Source organism: Lynx rufus, unplaced genomic scaffold (assembly GCF_022079265.1).
Source record: "Lynx rufus isolate CCGP_SWC_20201006 ecotype Redwood Valley unplaced genomic scaffold, mLynRuf1.p SCAF_2, whole genome shotgun sequence".
In the NCBI taxonomy this organism is placed as follows: Eukaryota; Metazoa; Chordata; class Mammalia; order Carnivora; family Felidae; genus Lynx; species Lynx rufus.
This window is the reverse complement of record NW_025814834.1, coordinates 93,222,166-93,236,670: the sequence shown is the minus strand read 5'-3', so window position 1 is coordinate 93,236,670 and position 14,505 is coordinate 93,222,166. Positions and strand designations below refer to the sequence as shown.

The 14,505-nt window shown below is 37.0% G+C and overlaps 1 protein-coding gene across 1 annotated transcript in view; it reads left to right on the top strand.

Annotated features, from left to right (window-relative positions):
- The window catches only part of THSD7B (thrombospondin type 1 domain containing 7B), a 749,444-nt gene that overhangs the window by 405,727 nt on the left and 329,212 nt on the right, over positions 1-14,505 (top strand). The window lies entirely within an intron of this gene.

Here is a 14,505-nt window from a genome sequence, read left to right as displayed (position 1 = left end):
TTTAATCATCAATGCCAAGGTATGGCATATTGAAATCTCTGAAAAGCACTCAGAGACTCATCAGGCTGCTCACTTTTCTGTTTCATTCATAATCCAGGTACCAGTCAAATGAAGCTTGATAAGAAGTGCTTTATTCTTAAAATCTAACCACTTTGTTGCTAAAGGGGATATATGTAGCAAAATCAGACCTTGTGGAATCAACTGCATTATACTTGTTTTATAATTTTTCTAAAAGCCGTATTTAGAATTGTCTCTTCCTGTTGTGTAGGTTATTGTATTGGTTAGTATCAGTCATTACAACCAGCACAGTAACTCCCTGCTTTGTTTGTTAATTCAGAGCTGTGAGGAGTCCACCATGACCAGGTGGCAATCTTAACTTCTGGATCAATGGAATCTTATTGTGTCTCCTAGTGGAAGCACTGTTTCCTTCAGAACAAAGACCTATAAGGGCAGCAGAACATAAGATTGCAAGAGACAGGAAACAAATGTTTTACTAGTGAGTCACCAAGGGTAATAGTGAGTTATGCTACCCCCATTTATTCCTTCCCCTTGATTCCTGCCTATTGGAGAGACAGTATCAAAAATTGGGTGCTTATTCAGAGCATATACAGCCTTCTGTAAAACCTTGTCTCAGCCCTGCAAGGTATTAACACCTAACTGGTATTATAACTGAGTCTGCAAAAGACCTTTCCACCATTCTATCAAGCCAGCTGCTTCAGGACTATGGGAAACACGGTATGACTAGTGAGTTCCATGAGAATAGGCCCATTGCAACACTGTTGTGAAGTGAGTTCCTTGATCAGAAGCAATCCTGTGTGGAATACCATGACTATGGATAAGATATACTGTAAGTCCATGGATGGTAGTTTTGGCAGAAGAATTGTTTGCAGGGAAGGGAAACGTATATCCAGGTTAAATATCTATTCTAGTAGTAACAAAACACTTCCCCTTCTGCGGTGGACGTGGTCCAATGTAATCAAACTGCTCCCATGTAGCTGGTTCATCACTCTGGGGAGTGGTGCCATATTGGGGACTTAGTGTTGGTCTCTTCTGCTGTCATATTGGGCAGTTAGTGATGGCCATAGTCTGGTTGACATTGGTGAGTGGAAGTCCATGTTGCTGAGCCTGTGGATAACCATCATTCCTGCCACCATGACTACTTTGTTCATGAACCTATTCGATGATGACAGGAGTAACTGGGGAAAGAAGGATGACTGAGGTGACTGGTCTCCATAGAACAGATCATCCTGTCCATTTAATTGTTAAAATATTCCTTTGCTGAAGTCACCCTTTGGTGAGCTTTCACTTGGGACTCAAATATCTTCTCATTTTCCCCAATATAGAGAGGTCTATATATATCCCTCTTCCTCAGGTTTACTTTTCACCAACTTTGCAATCATGTTCCTTCAAAGACCCTGACCATACAGCAAAACCATTGGCCACAGTCCATGAATCTGTATATAATCACATATCTGGCCATTTATCCTTCCAAGCAAAGTGGACAACCAGGTATACAGTTTTATCTTCTATCCACTGGAAGAGGAAGATACCTCTCTTTTCAGGGGTATCTCAGAATGGGACTATAGTGCTTTAGCTGTCCATTTTTGTGTCGTGCCTATATATTGTGCAAAACCAGCTGTAAACTAGGCTAGAGTCTTTCCTTCTTCTGTCAACTGATTGTAGGGAACTCTCCATGAGACCATAGGTATAAGGTGGGAGAGAGCAGGTAGTGTAGCAGAAGTAGGAACCATAGATATTTGCCTACTTATTCATGTAACATACATGTGCCTTCAGGGCCTACAAGGGCCCAGATATCTATATACGACTTACATTTGATGATACCTTACATTGTGGCTTGGTGGATTAGGTAACACCCAGTTCATGATGGGCATCTTGAGTTTCATGATAAGTTGGTGACCCATGATTAAGCCTTCATTCTCTACCAAGCCACAGTATCAGGTGAGGAAGTGTTTCATTCAAATAATAGTTCTGTGCAGAGAATGACAGGGCTTTGCTCCAAAATCCTAAGGACCTATCCCGTGACTCACTTATAGAAGCCTGCTAAAGCCTGCAAACAGTGTTCCTGTCTGCTACTGATACTTCAGTGGCACTGAATTTGCTGGATGATATGGCCCAACTGTCAGAACAGTATGCAGAGTAGCCTAGACTATTATAGAGATTTTTCTTATTCTGGTACCCACTAAAAACTAGCAGCTCTGTGAGTCTCTTGGCAAATAGGTGATACTAACACACTCAGATAAGGAATATGTTGCCTCCAAAATCCAAAGAGGCCCACTAGGTGTTGTGCCTAGTTTGGGTTGCAGGAGGGGCCAAATGCAAAAACTCATTCTTCCTCATAGAAAGGATATCTTGGCACAGCTCACACCACTGGACCTCTAGAAATTTCCCTGAGATAGAAGGTCCCTGAGTTTTTTCAAATTGATTTCTTATCCACTGATGTCAAAATGTCCTGCCAAAATATCTAGGGTAGTTGTTACTTCCTACTCACTAGATCCATTCAGAATAATGTAATCAATGTAATGGACTAGTTTGATATCTTGCAGAAGGAAAAGACAGTCAAGATGCCCATAAAATAAATTATGAAATAAGGCTGAAGAGTCAATACACCCCTAAGGACAGGAAAGGCATGTTGGCCTTGCTACCTAAAAGCAAACTGTTTCTGGTGGTTTTTATTATTTTCAAATATACTATTATTTGGGGTTGGAGCTTTAAGAAAGAAATTTGGGATCACATCAGTTTATAACAATTACACTTTGTAAATAATGTCTAAGAACATTTATACATGTGAATTTTATTGGCCAGGTAGTTTTATTCAGGACTGCTATGAGGCTATATACTGACTGTAAATTAAGGGATGGGAGCACCTCCTTAAAACATTTTACTTCCAAAATTGTTGTAATAATATGATCTTGTAATTATAAGACCTTTGCCTACTTTCTGCTGGAAAATTTCTGTAACATATCTTGATTAGCAATATGTACAGGAGTGAAATTTTTTAAAAATGGTACTTTTGTGTGGTGCACAACTGAATTCTATATGGTGGCCTAGACTTTGACACTTTGATACTAGGGTATCATAATGATTGGTTTTCATTGCAAAACCATTTAGTAATTTGTGAAGAGATGTGGCTCCTAAGGTATAGAATCTTATCACATAAATGGCAAATTATTTTATCTGTCCTCAAATAATTCTATTTTGGATTTCAATTTACATGGATTCTAGCTGGAGAACTGATTGTCCCTTAGACTAGGCAAGTGATTTTCTTGAGTTTTCTCTAAATTAGACACCAATATTAGAAAATTTCTAGTGTTTATTTGTTGGAAAACTTGTAATTTTAAAGTAGTGGGATGGGTCTCCAATTTTAAGATAGTGAAGGAAAGAAACATCTACTCCAGTTTTTCTCTAAAATAACTTCGAAACCAGCAAGGACAACATGAAACCATAATATAAAATTAATCTCCAGTAGATCTCTTTTATAAAATTGCTCCAGAGAACAGGAAGCACAATAAACTCACCTTCAAGTAAATGAGGAGATATCTGTAACATCAATCACAATATATGATTTAGAAAGTGAATGGAGGGGCCCCTGGGTGGCTCAGTTGGTTAAGCATCTGACTTCGGCTCAGGTCATGATCTCGCACTTGAGTTCGAGCCCCATGTCAGGCTCGGTACTGACAGCTCAGAGCCTGGAGCCTGCTTTGGATTCTGTCTCTGTCTCTCTGTCTCTCTGTCTCTGTCTCTGTCTCTCTCTCTCTCCCTCTCACCCTCTCCTGCTCATGCTCTATCTCTCTCAAAAATAAGCATTAAAAAATGAAAAAAAAAAGGAAAGTGAATGGAGATATGGTAAAGTAGTTTACAGAACAAGATTATGCCTAAGTTTGGCAGGGGTGAAGGTGTGGGGATGAAGGGAAATAAAGTGATTTGTCCTAGAGAACTCCAGAAACGTACCATATCCTGCAGAAGGAAGTATGCAAGTGTGTGTGTGTGTGTGTGTGTGTGTGTGTGTGTGTGTGTGTGTGTTTTGGGGGTGGGAGAAAAACACAGGGGCTTTTGAAAGTCTGATTTAAGATCAGTGAGCAATGTCACCCTCTTCCTATTCTTTTGGGAGCCTGGAGATGTATTCTCTGGTGATATAAAACCAGAAGAATTGTATACTTTGAACAACAGGCAGAGGAGAGTGGAGATGAAGTGTTAGCCTCAAATCAGGAGGATCAAAAGGAAGTCCAAATAAGGAATTAAGAGACCCTCAGTTCCCTTCTTCTACCTGCTTTAGCATGCTAGCCAGGTGTCTTTTAAACTTTTCAGTCCATGGATGCCCTATCAATCCAAAAACAGTTTAAATATAAATTTTCTTTGAGGAGCTTTTGAGTCACAGAGGGAGTATGTATTTAGACCATAAAATCATGGAAAGGCCAGCTTGGGGTAATAAATTCTCAGAAGAGACCCCCTCCCCCACCGCCATCCAGTGTTCAGTTTTAGATATGCAAGTGGCCTTGCTAAGGCATTTTGCTTTGCATGTTTATTTCTAGTTCATCCATACACCACGGGCTAACCTTTGTCATCATTATTGTTGCTATGGGGCCCTTCATAAGATTCTCCATAGCAGTACTTAAAGACATGACAATGGAAACTGGGGCCTACAAGATTTGGTAGAAGCCTTCAGGATGAAGGTTGTCTTTCTTGTTTACCTTGCATCCCAAGCTTTTACTTTGTTTTGTGCTTTGTGGATTATTTTCTTTGGGGCCAGCCCAATGATACATTTAGAAGATATATGTTTTATCCATTTTTTTTCATGTGAGAGGTCTTTTATGATTTCTAAGCCATTACACTGTTCACAACAGAGGAACTCCTTGTTTTATGTCATTGTTTGTATTGGTGACCTGGTTAATCATTTACAGTAAGAATACATTTATATAAAAAAGAAAGAAAGGAAAATAGAAGGGCAAGTAGAATTACAGCTGGAGCTAAATGTCTATACCACCTCCAAAGAAATGGGTGTTTCGGGTTCCACTGTCCTAGCTGCCCCATACTGTAGGGAGAGCCAGGTATTCTCCCTGCCCAGCTTCCAGTATTTAATCTGAATGAAGAAGGCATGGTAGCTCAACATTTATGGCAAATGAAAATATCAGAGGAATAAACTTCAGTATTCTCACATACCTTGAGGAAACTTCCCTTAAATGGTACAATTTTAGCATAAAAAAGAAAAAAGTTAAAGATATTGACAGACCTAGAAGGGGACTGAATTTGTCTGTGGACTGATATGGTCTGAATTACGCTATTCACAGTGACTATTTTAAAACTGACCAACGGCCTTGCCAGTGTGTTTCTTTTGGATAATACTTTTCTTTTCCTTTATAAGCTTGTGAGTATACTCTATCATAAATAGGAATGAGACATAGATTCCACTGTGATAGAGGCATAATAGGTGCTGGAGATCAAAGCTGTCCTGCTTCAGATATCCTTGACTTCCATGAAGTACCTGTATTCTTCTTTGGTTTGTTTTCACTGAGTAATATTTATGTGGACCAATGCAGGCAGAACTCTATCTCTGTGAAATCTTTTTGTTCTTCCTTAATTTTTGTCTCTGAGAGAAGCAAAGTCTGCTTATACAGTAGTTTTGATGGAATCTGTGTGTTTTCTTTGCATCCAAGGGATCTCTTTAAATAAAGGTCTTTTCCAGAAAAAAAAAATTGGCAAAATAATCCAATTTCAAAATGAGTTTCTTAAAAAGGAAGAGGGTTAGAAATAGGCAAGGGCTAAGGAAAAAAAAAAAAGTAGTCTAAACTCTAATAGTAAAGCAATAATACCAGGTATTCAAAAATGAAAATTCACATGAAATATGTATTTGTGTGTGTCTGCCATTTTAGTAAAGTAGGCTTTATTTCACGTTATTTCCTTCTTTTTTTTTAAGTTTTAATTTAAATTCTAGTTAGCTATCATGCAGTTTAATATTAGTTTCATGTTTACGATATAGTGATTCAACACTTCCATCCATCACCCAGTGCTCATCACAAGTGCACTGCTTAATCCCCATCAACTATTTCACCCATGCCCCCACCCACCTCCCCTCTGGTAACCATCAGTTGTTGTTTTTTTTTTCCTATAGTTAAGGTCTGTTTCTTGATTTGCCTCCCTCTCTCTTCTCTCTCTCTCTTTTTTCCCTTTGCTCATTTGTTTTGTTTCTTAAGTTCCACATATGAGTGAAGTCATATGGTATTTGTCTTTCTCTGAGTGACTTATTTCACTTAGCATAATACTCTCTAGCTCCATCCATGTCATTGCAAATGGCAAGATTCCATTATTTTTTAATTGCTGGGTAATATCCCACTGTGTGTATATATTTATCACCTCTATTTTATCCACTCATCAGTTGACGGACATTTGGGCTGTTTCCATAATTTGGCTATAGCAGATAATTTTGCTATAAACATTGGGATGAATGGATCCCTTTGAATTAGTATTTTTGTATTCATTGGGTAAATACCTAGTAGTGCAATTTCTGAATTGTGGAGTAGTTCTATTTTTAACTTTTTGAGGGAACTCCATACTTTTAAAAGGCTTTTAATGTGTGATTGAATCTTTAAAAATTTATTTATATACTTTTTGTAGGATTATATAAATTATATAAATATAAACTATATATCCCTATCAAACAGAAAATAAAGATATTACATAATCTGAATTAAGAGGAAACTACTCATATTGTAGGTCCAAGTACTCTAATTTTATGACCAAAAAATGTTCTTCTCTGGTTATATTGTCTTCATGGGGAGAAAGTTAAAGATATTGACCCCCTACCAGCCCCTTAGCCAACATTTGCCTGGAAAACACACAGAAACACAATAAAACACATACATTTTTAATTTATTTATTATTATTTATTTTAGAGAGAAAGAGAGAGAGATATTGCAAGCAAACAGAGGAGAGGGACAAAGGGAGAGAGAGAGAATCTCAAGCATACTCCATGCTCATCAAGGAACCTGATGAGGGGCTCTATCCCACAACCCTGGGATCATGACCTGATCCCAGAACCAAAATCAAAAGATGAATATTTAACTGAGTGAGCCATCCAGGTGCCCAAAAAACATAACATTCTGAAATAGAGAAATAATTATGGCCTGTTAATAAAATGTTGAAACAGTCAGTCAACTAGTCATGTTCTTTCTGATACCAAAAATCTTTGCATTTTAAGAAAGGAATAGAGTATCTCTAGTCTTTTTTTTTAAGTTTTTATTTTTAAATTTTTTTAATGTCTATTTATTTTTGAGAGAGAGAGTCAGGGCATGAGCAGGGGAAGGGCAGAGAGAGAGGGAGACACAGAATCCAAAGCAGGGTCCAGGCTCTGAACTATCAGCACAGAGCCCAACGCAGGGCTCAAACTGATGAACCATGAGATCATGACCTGAGCTGGTCAGGTGCTTAACTGATTGAGCCACCCAGGCGCCCCTGGTCCTCTTATTCTCTAGATGGAGAAAGTCATAGTAATTCAACCTTATAAGTTGCTCACATTTTGTCTTTTTCATATTTATCTACAACAAGAAAAAATAGAAATCATTTTTGTAGATTCACAGAAGAAAAATATATAGGTTTAAACTATGAGCAATAATCAAAGCAGAGATAGTCTTTTCTATTTTTGTTTTATTTTTGGTGTGGGAGGAGATAGGGGAAAGTTTGCTGGGAAGGAAAGTGGAGTAATTTCTGTTTAATTCAAGGAGAACAAAATAAGCTATGAATTGTGGGCATTTCCAGTAGAGAATGGGGGGTAACTGTAGCTGCCTCAGGAATTCCTTCCACAGATGTAACTGTTTCTTAAATGGGCCAAGACATGTGATGGTATCTTTCTTGTCAATTTCAAGAAGCCACAGAATGACACCAGTTGAGATCCCAAATCAGTGTACTAAGGTTTTCAATCTAGGCAATGAACAACACTATTTTCAATAACTTGTGATATCATTTTTAATAACTGCTCATGTCACAGGAAAAATGATCAGACCCCAATATTCTCTGTATTAAAGATCATTCTTGGGGTGATTTCTGACTTCAGTTCTGACTTCAACACAGGAAGAACCAATTGGAGGACATCATGTTTTTTTTGTTATCTTATTAACTAGCACCTGATTAAAAATGAGCAGTTATAAATATTTTTTAAGGAACTTTAAAAACATCTCCTCCAACTATGGTCTTTTTAAGTGTGAAAATACAAGGAAGTTCAGGATAGAATGTAGAATTAAAGTGACAGTGTAGGGCAACTCTCTAAATTAAAATATCCTCAGATTTTAACAAAAGAATGGTTTTTATAATACCATAGGCATTGGTTTAAAGAGTAAAGTGTTAAACTTATAGCAAAGATTGCATTTTTATATAAGTGAATGATGATTCTGGGAGTTATTTTATATTTCCTTTTCATGTTTTAGAATAAGATTAGCTTTGGAGCTTTCATGGTTGCTGCAGGTAGAATATGCACATTTTTAAAAAATTGGCAATAAATTAAAACTAAATATTAAAGGAGGTGAGTGACCTAAGGCATGATGCTTTAGTAACACATTATTAACTAAATGCAGATTCAGAGATGTTGTCTTTCACCAGCCTCTCCATTTTTTTAACATAAAAGCTGTAATACAAAGTACAAAGTAACTCTGAAGTCCACCTACTCACATCCCTAGCAGATATTTCCTTGATGAAATGGGTCTCAGGGGAGGGAATGGGTAGGGGGTAATTTTTTTTTATTTTTTTCATTTGAGTGATGCAATCATTTGCTAAACTCGGAGCAATAATTTTCTCTTCTGATTGCATGGCTCTCAGTTACAGAACTATCTTCCCTTCAGGAATGTTAATATGAATTTCAAAGTCTACTGCAGACTGTGTAAATGTAATAAGATTTACTTCTCTTGTCCAAGACCCGAATTCAGTCTCTTCAAATAGATGCAAATCTCTTGGCTTCCCTTAGCTCTCAGGTTACTAAGGTCAAAGTATTCATTTCTGGTTATCCCAGGAGCCATCTTAGGATTGTGTCAGAAAGAAGTAATGTTTGTACATTTTTAAAGAAAACAGAAATTCCATCAGGCAGTCTAGTAGCAGTGAGAGGAGGAGGAATCCCCACTCACTGTAGAGGCTCTGAAAACTGACAGAGGAGCATCAAAACTCAGACAAACCACTACTCTCAGTTCAAATAGATACCAGAGTTGCAAAACAAGTACCTTTTTAGGCCAACCACAGTTTGAAGGGTCATGTGGTGGGTCAAAAGAACCCAATCTTTTAACCCAGATGCATGAGGAATGAGAATTAAAAACCTATTAAAGTCAATTCAACTCAATAGGTCCATAGAAGGATCAACCTCATAGCAATATATTGAAAGTAGTTACTAAAACTAAGAAATTTAAGGTTCACTGAGGTTTTGTAATTATATCACAAGGAGTTCTGAAAGCCTATACCAGAATATTGACTTTGGGAATGCATTAGAAAGAATGAGTGTATATATATATATATATATATATATATATATATATATATATAAAGGCATTTAAGAAAAAAAAATCAGTGGTACTTAGTCACCAAATATATATACAGAGCAAAGGACAGTGACAAATTGAAAAGATCCAGTAGTCTTAGACCAATGAGAATGGATAATTTTGACACAAGAAAATTGACATAATCATTTTTAGGAAAATAACATATATTTTGAAATCACATGCTTAAAGGTTGTAGCTGATGTCAATTCTTTCCAGGAGAAAGGACAGAGAAAGAGTAGAAGCCTAACACCTAGAGGCAATCCCATGTGATGAAAAGAATGTTCCTTCTCTTTGGAATGTGAAGGACGGTGGCTTAAACCACAGTTCTTCTACTCACTACTTGTGTGAACTTAATCAAACAATTTAACCTATCTATGCCTCAATTTTCCCACCACAATGGGAATGATTCCAGTTTCTTGCTGCTTTAACCAGTGTTTATAGTTGCTCACAATGTGTTAATTTCCTTCCCTTTTTCAAAGCTTGGAAGATAGGAATATTTAGGGTACAGGGAGAATGTGAATATTGTAAAACATAGTTTATTAGGTAAGGGGAAATGAATGGAAAGATTCATTGATTACATGAAACAAAAAGGCAGTTCTGTGACCAAATGATCTTCCTCTTAAAAATTCTCAATGTAGAATTAGCATATTGGAAGTCTCTTCGAAATGCTGCAGTGAAGAAATTTATTATTTTTTTTAGCAGAGAATTTGCCCAAACCCATTTGCCCACAAAAGGTATTTTTCACAAAATACCAACATTTTTTTATGTTACTGAGAAATGTGGGTTCAGTATCATAAAAATCAGAGGGAGGATTTTTAAAGAAATGTATATGTGGTATTGCCAAACGTTTTAGAAATAACTGTGTAAATAGAGATGGGAGAAAGAATTTGACAACTGACTGAACATAGTTTCATATTCAGAGTCTAGTCTCAGTGAAATAGTTGTAGATGAGAAACAACACAGTTTTGAGATCAAGATCTGAGAGGAAATGGATATTTTATAGATGATGTTATAGAATATTTGTCAAAGAACACAAGGAAATTAGTAGCATTATAGCTCTGGGTTCAAAGAGCACATAGAGGACCGCCCTAAACAAATACGAAGAAAAAATAGAAATAAATGGTTAAGGAAATATATTGAAGGTGTTATAAAGAGAGAACATATTAATATGAGTATGATTCTGGAAGGATGGAGAGGATTATACTGAATGTAGAGATAAATTCAGGAGTTGGAAAGAAGAAGAGTCCTTTTTCTCTTCATTCTAAACTCTGGAGGAGGAGCCCCTGGGTAGCTCAGTCAGTTGAGCATCAGACTCTGGATTTCAGCTGAGGTCATGATCCCAGAGTCTTGGGATCAAGCCCTGTGTTGGGCTCTGCACTGAGCACGGAACCTGCTTTGGGAAGCTCTCTCTCTCTCTCTCTCTCTCTCTCTCTGCCCCTTCTCCCCCCCTTGCTCTCCCTCTCCCTCTCTCTCTCTCTCTCTCTCTCTCTCTCAAATAAACTAATAAAAACTCTAGAGGAAAATATCAGGACACAAATACAAGAGGAGTGAGGAAGAAAGATGAGAGAGTTTTTACAAAATGGCTTTCCCAGTAGTCATTCATGATCTTCTAATTTTAAATACCTCTGAAGGGTCTCCCTTTCTATTTGAGACTCCCCACTCCCCACTCCCATGTCCCAGTTTTCTCTCTACCTCTCTTGAATACTTAGATCCTAATCTCTAAGCCTGACTTTTCTTCCTCTATCCAAATCTTATATGGCATCATTCTCTATACTTCTCTTTGCTATTGTCATCCCCATCCATAATGTCTGCCTGGAGAATCCTGACTTTCCAGGATTTAAGCTCCAGAGATGATCACCAGGTCTTTGTTTTAAGGCAAGTGTCTCTCTTAACTCCAGATTAGAATTTTCACCTGCTGAACATTACTCACCCTGCAGGCAGAATACTGATTGTTTAAAATCATTGTTTCAAAAATTGTCTTACTACCTCCAGAAACTGGATTTTTCTTCCTGAGTTTTCAGTGTCAAGTAGTTAAATCGCTCTCATTCATTAATAAAGAGGGTCAGCCATCAAATCCTAGCAGCTTCATCTTTCTAAGGCCTCCACAGTATCTTCCCTTTTTTCTAGATCACTGTGAATGTATTCTGGGTTTTGTAGTAACTTTCCAGCGGTTCTCCTTATATCTAGGTTTATGTCTTATTAACCCATCCTTGCTTTGAAGCCAGGGCTATCTGTATAGAGTAATTCATCTGATTTTATCATTCACCTACTGAAGAACTTTCTCTGGCTAACCTTTTTCCCGTTTGAAGCCATGACTATGTGCCCTAAATATCCTCCTAACCTAATACTCTGTTTTACTTCTCTCAGTGTTGTCTCCCAGAGTCCCCCTGGTTAGCCATTGGCCAAGTGACACTCATCATCCACAAAGCATTCATTAATGTCAGGCTTCTTCTTCAGCCCGGAAATCTCCTTCTTATCTTCCTCCACTTGTTCAGTTGCGCACCTCCTGGTCCCATCTCAGATATTACCTCCTTCCCCACATAATTCCATTCTTTCAGTTGTAGTTAAACACTTCCATTGTGCACTCCCTATTTACTAGTACTTTATGTGTTGTGTTATATAATTCCTTAAATGTCCCCTCTTATTGTATGTTTCAGCTCTCCAAATGCAGAGAATGTACCTTATGCACCTCTCTATCACCAGTGCTCCCAAATAGCCCTGTACTATATATGTAATAGTTGTTCAATAAATATCGGCTCAACAATTATTTTGTGTACCAGAATAGGAAGTTCAGAACTTTGGCAAAAATATGATACACATATAATTCATATGTAATTTTATTCTTTAAAAGCAAAATTAAAAAGTATACTATATTAAAATTACTATTATAAAATATTCTATCTATGCTTCAATCAAATAATGGTAAAAGGAACTGTGCTTATGGGAGTTTAACTCCTAGAGAGTAGAGTCTGAATAACCTTTACTCTAGAGTATGCATATTTTACAAAGTGTTTCAAAAGTATATTTCTTGTGTAAGATAATGAGATGATGATAAAATACTTTACCACCTGACGTCAAGATCATGAATTAAACTTGTGTAATTATCAGGTTCCTCTCCTAGAACTTACAAGAAAATGAGAGGATTTTGTCTCTTACCTATAGCAGACCTGCTGAAGGTGTTGTTTTATTTTCTCTAGAGTGGTGGTTTTCCACATGTGGTGTGGTGACTTTGCCTCCCCGGGAACATTTGGCAACATCTCGAGACATTTTTTATGGTAAAGACTAGGAGGCAGGATGTACAACAGGCAACATTCTGGCATATCAGTAATGCCAAGTGTGAGAAGTTCTCCTTCGAGAGCCAAAACTACAGTGTTAGCTTCACTTTCTCATGATTAAACACATGTAATTTTAAAATACTTTATCATTTAAAGGACTAATTGGAATGCTGCTCATATAAATATTTCTTACAATTGTGCTCAGGTTAACAACATAAGCTAATTGGCTAACTGTGTGTATAGCTGTAAAATAATTACAAATGCATTTAAAGCCAGAGTCGTACTAAAGGAACGTTTAAAGAATTTGTTTTGATGTGTAGATCCAGAGCAGTTCAGAATTTGCAATTGGATGGAAAATGGTAATAATGACAATTGCAAAACTGCAAACTCATAATTAAACACTGAAGCACTTATACAGACTGAAAATTTGAGTACTCTGCCATCTTATCAGCAACTTCCCTTGAAAGTCTGGGTTTTGGAGTGACATGAATGGTATAATTATACCTTACATAAAGAGCTATTTATTCTGTGTTTATATTTTGGAAGCTAAGTTTAATTTGTAATGGTATTATTGTAACAACCTAATCAACTGTTAACACAGTTGGCATTTATTGAGTACTTTTTCTTCCTTGTATAACCAGAAGGATAACTTTGTCACCACAACCTTTTATCTATTAATATTGTTTCCATATTAGGCTACGTATTCCTTGAGGCTAACTACCAATATTTTTTGGATGTAAAGACCCTCACCTTTCCCTAGTGTCCAGCAGCAGTTTCATCATCCCAGTTCATTCTATTGCTCTGGACCGTGACTTCATTGTGCAGACCTCACTCTGCATTGGCCTTTTTATGTAGAACGTGACTTGCTCATCACTCGTTTCATCTTGTGTGTTAAATATATGCATTATCACTCCTAGGTCCACTACAACCCAGTAGGAGCAGTGAATTTTCTTATTTCTTAATGGAACTATGAATCTGATTGCTGCTCTCTTCTGGCCAAGGTATAGGTGGCATAATTTCCAAGCCAGTCATTAAGACTAGTCTCCTGGATTTTGAATATTAAGTTGAGTGAATCGTTTGTGGTGTTTTTAATTTTCTTGATATTCAAATTTAAGAACTGCCCTAGTTTTGTATGTTTACTTGATCTTTGAGATGTGGTATCATTATTTTTTTCTCTGGTTCTGTGAACTATCTCATATCCTTCATTCTCCCTACCTTTATCTCTCTGTCTCTCTCCGTCTCTGTCTCTCTGGCTCTTCAGCTTAAGTTAACCAGAATTGGTTCTCTCAGTTGCAATTTTAAATCCTCAATACATATCAATACTCCAAACTTGCTTTTCCTATATTTTGTATTAAAAAGAATGACATTACTTTTATTATTCTAGAATCTTCCCAATTCTTAACTGATCATATCTTGTTGAGCAGAACATTCTGTAGATTCTACCCCAAATCTCTTCTCTTCTCTCTCTTCTTACTACTGCCAGTTTAGTTCAACCATCTCTGGACTATTTCATATTATTTTCAAAAACTCTACCTGGTATTTCTAAGTGATTATTCTAGAATTAATATTTCATTACATCACCACCTGTTTAACATTTTTAATACATCCCTGTTATTTCTGAAGCATGACACATAGAAATATTCATGATCTGCCCCTACTTTCATTTCTTACCTTAACCTGGTCCTACCCTGTCCCCCACC